This window comes from Oncorhynchus masou, chromosome 27 (assembly GCF_036934945.1).
Source record: "Oncorhynchus masou masou isolate Uvic2021 chromosome 27, UVic_Omas_1.1, whole genome shotgun sequence".
Lineage (NCBI taxonomy): Eukaryota > Metazoa > Chordata > Actinopteri > Salmoniformes > Salmonidae > Oncorhynchus > Oncorhynchus masou.
This window is the reverse complement of record NC_088238.1, coordinates 28916996-28925301: the sequence shown is the minus strand read 5'-3', so window position 1 is coordinate 28925301 and position 8306 is coordinate 28916996.

Sequence of the window (8306 nt, the reverse complement as noted above, 5' to 3'; positions counted from 1 at the left end):
AAGACAAAAATGTTGTTGCCTTGTGTTATGCAAAATAGCATGACAACGACTACCATGAATAATTGACGCCAATTTTCTTTCCATTTTTTCAATAAATATGAACGACAGACTGTCGTAGTTTATACTTGGATTTTGATGTAGGCTACTAACCTCTCTTTACCGTGTAGCTTATCTTTTGTAAACGTAAATAGTCCTCGTTGAAGTCTCAATTCGCTTGATAAAGCCTTCAAAGTCAAACCACACTCGGGAAATCAATCAAAGCGCTTGAGCGACGTGAATGCAATTTGAAAGGGACGAGGGAGATCCCTCATCTAAAACCAAGCCAACACTGACCCTATGTGGCCAATAATATTGTTGCATCCCCATTTGATCACAGACCGAGACTCACCAGTCGAAAATCAGTTATTTTGCAGTGTAAAAATTCACAATTGGAGATGTGTGATTGGAGAAAGTGGTAAAAACCAACAAATACGTCGTACCACCGGCCAGGTGTTGTCTATGAACTTGATTACAGTGCCCTGCTGTGGTGTAAAGTACTTAAGTAAAAATACTTTAAAGCACTACTTAAGTCGTTTTTGGGGGTATCTGTATTGTACTATTGATAGTTTTGTAACTTTTACTTTTACTTCACTTATATTCCTAAAAATAATAATGTACTTTTTACGCCATACATTTTCCCTGACACCCAAAAGTACTCGTTGCATTTTGAATGCTTAGCAGGACAGAATATTATCCAATGCTCACACTTATCAAGAGAACATCCCTGGTCATCCCTACTGCCACTGATCTGGTGAACTCACTAAAGTTATGTCTGAGTGTTGGTGTGAGCATGGCTATCTGTAAAAAATAAATAAAATTATGACTTTTACTTTTGATACTTATGTATGTTTTAGCAACTACATATACTTTTGATACTTAAGTATATTTAAAACCAAATACTTCTAGACTTTTACTCAAATAGTATTTTACTGGGCGATGTTCACTTTAATTTCCTATTAAGGTATCTTTACTTTTACTCAAGTATGAGAATTTGGTACTTTTTCCACTACTGCTGCCCTGCGTTGTTTTGTGTCTTTAGCTAATAAAGAGACTGTATCCTGTCTTTTGATTAGAATAGAATAGAGCTGAGATAACTCTGAAGAATAGAATATCGTGCCAACTAATGCCAAATCCATGTAACTATTTTGCAGTAGACATGCTGTGATCCAATGTAAACATCACACTTCAATGTAAGCTAATGGATAACTTTCAAAGTGTTACTGTTTATATCAAAACAAACATGGTTCTGATGTCTGTGCGATAGTACAATCAATCATTACCAGGGTTATGCATGGAGAAATGTGTTCTCAGAGTGAAGAACAGGTTAGGTCACGTCATTTCCTCAGAGAGAGAGCTTAGAGGATAGTGACGATCTACACCAAAGGCCCGTGAACTGGTTGGAATATGTTTTGTACAATACAAATTCAAATCTCTCACTCTCTCTGACAAAGTGCATCTCTTCAGACCCATGCTAAGGATTGGCCCCTTTTTTTCAATTTTCGCCTAAAATGACATACCCAAATCTAACTGCCTGTAGCTCAGGCCCTGAAGCAAGGATATGCATATACTTGGTACCATTTAAACGGAAACACTTTGAGGTTTGTAGGAACGTAAAATTAATATAGGGGAATATAACACAATATATCTGGTAAAAGATAATACAAATATTTTTTTTTTACAAATTCGATTTGTTTTGTACCATCATCTTTGAAATGCAGTAGAAAGGCCATAATGTATTATTCCAGCCCAGGTGAAATTTATTTTGGCCACTAAATGGCAGCAGTGTATGTGCAAAGTTTTAGACTGATTCAAGCAACCATTGCATTTCTGTTCAAAATGTTGTATCAAGACTGCCAAAATATGCCTAACTTGTTTATTAATAACTTTTCATGTTCAAAAATGTGCACTTTCCTCAAACAATAGCATGGTATTCTTTCCCTGTAATAGCTACTGTAAACTGGACAGCGCAGTTAGATTAACAAGCTTTCTGACAATATCAGATACGTCTATGTCCTGGGAAATGTTCTTGCTACTTACAACCTCATGCTAATCGCATTAGCCTACATTAGCTCAACCGTCCCGCAGGGGACCCACCAATCCTGAAGAAGATTATTAACATGAACTGTATGTCCAAGTCTGCAGAGAGAGCCTGCCTGCCGGTAAGAACACACACAGAGAACATAATATGGTATCATACCAACTAAAGTACAATAATAATAGTTAGACACACTGTATTACGTGTATCATGTACACTGAAGAATGAAACCCTGTTTTAACACATTTTACAGCATATTTTGTGTTGAATGTTCTGTCCTCATTCTCTCTCTCTCTCTCTCTCTCTCTCTCTCTCTCTCTCTCTCTCTCTCTCTCTCTTCCTGTTTGTGTCTTTTGAGACAACTCTGTATCTTTTAGCATCGACAATGGTATGCTTTATAGTAGTAGGCTTTGAAAGACTTAGGGTAGTACATGCATGGAAGACAATATACAGTTGAAGTCGGAAGTTTACATACACCTTAGCCAAATACATTTAAACTCAGTTTTTCACAAGTTCTGACATTTAATCCTAGTAAAAATTCCCTGTCTTAGGTCAGTCAGGATCACCACTTAATTTTAAGAATGTGAAATGTCAGAATAATGGTAGAGAGAATGATTTATTTCAGCTTTTATTTCTTTCATCACATTCCCAGTGGGTTAGAAGTTTACATACACTCAATTAGTATTTGGTAGCATTGCCTTTAAATTGTTTAACTTGGGGCAAATGTTTCCACAAGCTTCCCACAATAAGTTGGGTGAATGTTGGACCCTCCTGACAGAGCTGGTATAACTGAGTCAGGTTGTAGGCCTCCTTGCTCACACACACTTTTTCAGTTCTGCCCACAAATGTTCTATAGGATTGAGGTCAGGGCTTTGTGATGGCCACTCCAATACCATGACTTTGTTGTCCTTAAGCCATTTGCCATAACTTTGGAAGTATGCTTGGGGTCATTGTTCATTTGGAAGACCCATTTGGGACCAAGCTTTAACTTCCTGACTGATGTCTTGAGATGTTGCTTCAATATATCCACATAATGTTCCTACCTCATGATGCCATCTATTTTGTGAAGTGCACCAGTCCCTCCTGCAGCAAGGCACCCCCACAACATGATGCTACCACGCCCGTGCTTCACGGTTGGGATGGTGTTCTTCGGCTTGCAAGCCTCCCCTTTCTCCTCCAAACATAACAATTGTCATTATGGCCAAGCAGTTTCATTTTTGTTTCATCAGTCCAGAGGGCATTTCTCCAAAAAGTACAATCTTTGTCCCCATGTGCAGTTGCAAACCGTAATCTGGATTTTTAATGGCGGTTTTGGAACAGTGGCTCCTTCCTTGCTGAGCAGCCTTTCAGGTTACGTCGATATAGGACTCGTTTAACTGTGGCTATAGATACAGTGCCTTGCAAAGTATTCGGCCCCCTTGAACTTTGCGACCTTTTGCCACATTTCAGGCTTCAAACATAAAGATATAAAACTGTATTTTTTTGTGAAGAATCAACAACAAGTGGGACACAATCATGAAGTGGAACAACATTTATTGGATATTTCAAACTTTTTTAACAAATCAAAAACGGAAAAATTGGGCGTGCAAAATTATTCAGCCCCCTTAAGTTAATACTTTGTAGCGCCACCTTTTGCTGCGATTACAGCTGTAAGTCGCTTGGGGTATGTCTCTATCAGTTTTGCACATCGAGAGACTGAAAGTTTTCCCCATTCCTCCTTGCAAAACAGCTCGAGCTCAGTAAGGTTGGATGGAGAGCATTTGTGAACAGCAGTTTTCAGTTCTTTCCACAGATTCTCGATTGGATTCAGGTCTGGACTTTGACTTGGCCATTCTAACACCTGGATATGTTTATTTTTGAACCATTCCATTGTAGATTTTGCTTTATGTTTTGGATCATTGTCTTGTTGGAAGACAAATCTCCGTCCCAGTCTCAGGTCTTTTGCAGACTCCATCAGGTTTTCTTCCAGAGTGGTCCTGTATTTGGCTCCATCCATCTTCCCATCAATTTTAACCATCTTCCCTGTCCCTGCTGAAGAAGAGCAGGCCCAAACCATGATGCTGCCACCACCATGTTTGACAGTGGGGATGGTGTGTTCAGGGTGATGAGCTGTGTTGCTTTTACGCCAAACATAACGTTTTGCATTGTTGCCAAAAAGTTCAATTTTGGTTTCATCTGACCAGAGCACCTTCTTCCACATGTTTGGTGTGTCTCCCAGGTGGCGTGTGGCAAACTTTAAACGACACTTTTTATGGATATCTTTAAGAAATGGCTTTCTTCTTGCCACTCTTCCATAAAGGCCAGATTGTGCAATATACGACTGATTGTTGTCCTATGGACAGAGTCTCCCACCTCAGCTGTAGATCTCTGCAGTTCATCCAGAGTGATCATGGGCCTCTTGGCTGCATCTCTGATCAGTCTTCTCCTTGTATGAGCTGAACGTTTAGAGGGACGGCCAGGTCTTGGTAGATTTGCAGTGGTCTGATACTCCTTCCATTTCAATATTATCACTTGCACAGTGCTCCTTGGGATGTTTAAAGCTTGGGAAATCTTTTTGTATCCAAATCCGGCTTTAAACTTCTTCACAACAGTATCTCGGACCTGCCTGGTGTGTTCCTTGTTCTTCATGATGCTCTCTGTGCTTTTAACGGACCTCTGAGACTATCACAGTGCAGGTGCATTTATACGGAGACTTGATTACACACAGGTGGATTGTATTTATCATCATTAGTCATTTAGGTCAACATTGGATCATTCAGAGATCCTCACTGAACTTCTGGAGAGAGTTTGCAGCACTGAAAGTAAAGGGGCTGAATAATTTTGCACGCCCAATTTTTCAGTTTTTGATTTGTTAAAAAAGTTTGAAATATCCAATAAATGTCGTTCCACTTCATGATTGTGTCCCACTTGTTGATTCTTCACAAAAAAATACAGTTTTATATCTTTATGTTTGAAGCCTGAAATGTGGCAAAAGGTCGCAAAGTTCAAGGGGGCCGAATACTTTCGCAAGGCACTGTACTTTTGTACCTGTTTCCTCCAGCATCTTCACAAGGTCCTTTGCTGTTGTTCTGGGATTGATTTGCACTTTTTTCACCAAAGTACATTCATCTCCAGGAGACAGAACGGGTCTCCTTCCTGAGCGGTATGACGGCTGATGGTCCCATGGTGTTTAAACTTGCGTACTATTGTTTTTACAGATGAACGTGGTACCTTCAGGCATTTGGAAATTGCACCCAAGGATGAACCTGGCTTGTGGAGGTCTACAATTTATTTTCTGAGGTCTTGGCTGATTTCTTTTGATTTTCCCATGATGTCAAGCAAAGAGGCACTGAGTTTGAAGGTACGCCTTGAAATACATCCACAGGTACACCTCCAATTGACTCAAATTAAGTCAATTAGCCTATCAGAAGCTTCTAAATCCATGACATCATTTTCTGGAATTTTCCAAGCTGTTTAAAGGCACAGTCAACTTAGTTTATATAAAATTCTGACCCACTGGAATTGTGATACAGTGAGTTATAAGTTAAATTGTCACGTTCTGACCTTCGTTTTTTTGCTATGTCTTTGTCTTAGTATGGTCAGGGCGTGAGTTGGGTGGGTTGTCTATGTTTGTTTTTCTATGAGTTGGTATTACTGTGTTTGGCCTGGTATGGTTCTCAATCAGAGGCAGCTGTCAATCGTTGTTCCTGATTGAGAACCATACTTAGGCAGCCTATTTTCACCCTTGATATGTGGGTGATTGTTTTCTGTGTCTGTGTGGTCCACACGGAACTGTTTCGGATTTTGTTATTTCACGTTGTTATTTTGTATTTTTCTGTGTTCTATTAAAAGTATCATGAACACTTACCACCCTGCGCATTGGTCCTCCGATCCTTCCCAATACTCCTCATCAGAGAAGGAAGAAGACCGTTATAGAAATATTCTTTCTTTAAAGAATTGTTGGAAAAATTACTTGTGTCATGCACAAAGTAGATGTCCTAACCGACTTGCCAAAACTACAGTTTCTTAACAAGAAATTTGTGGAGTGGTTGAAAAACTAGTTTTAATTACTCCAACCTAAGTGTATGTAAACTTTCGACTTCAACTGTACATTTAATATATAAATGAGAGAGGAATAGTAAGTGAAAAGCCATAAACAGCAGGGATAATCCAGGGAGGAAAACCTATTTGTTGTATATTACAATGCAATTTATATACTGAACACAAATATAAACGCAACATGCAACAATTTCAAAGATTTGAATGAGTTACAGTTCATATAAGAAAATCAGTCAATTTAAATAAATTCATTAGGCCTTACAGATATGCATCTGTTGGTCACAGATACCTTTAAAGAAAAGGGTAGGGGCGTGGATCAGAAAACCAGTCAGTATCTGGTGTGACCACCATTAGCCTCATGCGGCGCGACACATCTCCTTGGCATAGAGTTAATCAGTCTGTTGATATTGGCCTGTGGAATGTTGTCCCACTCCTCTTCAAGGCTGTTCGAAGTTGCTGTATATTGGTGGGAACTGGAACATGCTGTTGTACAGGTCGCTTCAGAGCATCCCAAACATGCAGGTCATGGAAGAACTGGGACATTTTCAGCTTCCAGGAATTGTGTAGACATGGGGCCATGCATTATCATGCTGAAACATGAGGTGATGGCGGTGGATCTCATCACGGTATCTCTGTGCATTCAAATTGGAAGCGACTTATTGTAGAGAAATTAACATTAAATTCTCTGGCAACAGCTCTGGTGGACATTCTTGCAGTCAGCATGCCAAATGCACGCACCCTCAAAACTTGTGTGACCAAACTGCACATTTTAGAGTGCCGTTTTATTGTCCCCAGCACAAGGTGCACCTGTGTAATGATCAGGCTCTTTAATCAGCGTCTTGATATGCCACGCCTGTCAGTTGGATGGATTACTTTGGCAAAGGAGAAAAGCTCACTAACATAAATATAAACACATTTCTACACTAAATTTGGGAGAAAAATGTTTTTTGTCTGTATGGAAAATTTATGGGATTTTTTATTTAAGCTCAGGAAACATGGGACCAACACTTTACATGTGTTTAGATTTTTCTAAAATATTTTATGAGATTGGAGAACAGATTGGGAGGGATATTAGACTATTTCTCCATACAGGATATTTCCCAGTATCCTTTGTTTGCGCTTATGGACCGGACCACTCCATTCAATTCAAACCACAGGTTTTCAATGGGGTCAAAGTCCAGAGACTGAGATGAAAAAATGATTTCACATATCTATATTGCTTAGCTTGTGTTTTGAGATGGCAGCTGAAGCATAAGACGACACATTTTATATAACTGCATCACACCGACGGGATGTTCTGTTACTCGCATGTCGCTCTTATAACCAGCCTGTCTATTTATTGGCTGCCTACCAATGGCTCATAATAACTACAAAGGGTAATCAATGACATTATTTCACAGTATTTACTGCATGAGCACATGTTAAAATAGCTTGTATTATATAATCTCATTGACCACCATTATTGTTATAATTATTATGCCTGTTATTATTATATGATTAGGCCTTTGCTTGAGGAGTAACGGTAGCCTAATATAAATGCAAGCCTTCAGTTCACCTAGCGACAGACTACGGTCTTGCTGCAGGTCAAATGAGCTCCTCTGCTGTTGCTGAGCAGAGCAGGAAATTCCACCCTCACAGACAACACCTAGTACTATCCTCATTCCATTTACGTTGGCAAATCTCAATCTTCTTTCCAACAACCCCATCTCTCCCTGCTCCCCATCCCATGCTGTTACCAATTATCATTTTTAAATAACTAACCCTGTTACTCTCTCATTGTCTGAATACACTACCCGAGTGTGAATGTTTTAATACGCTTAGGCTTATATGTAGTTGATTACATCCCATGTAAAGTTGTCATCTATATAAAGTTGTTTACATTGTCCTCCCAGGGCTCCGGTAAAGATGTTTCCACCAGTAGCGACATGGAAGACAGCGTCCACAACTTCAAGGTAACATTCGAATCATTTACCCGGTGGTACAATGTGCATAGCAATGAGCATTATTCCTTGTTCATTTCAAGTGTGTGCAAAGGCATGTGGTACAGCAATGGTATTTTAATGTGGAACAGTTCAGATATTGCACATATTGCATAGTACACTAGTACATTAGTGAATTTATATTGCGTGTAAACTGCAATCTCAAGACATTTGAAGCTTGTCAGTGTATGACTGGAGACGCCATTCCCTCCAAC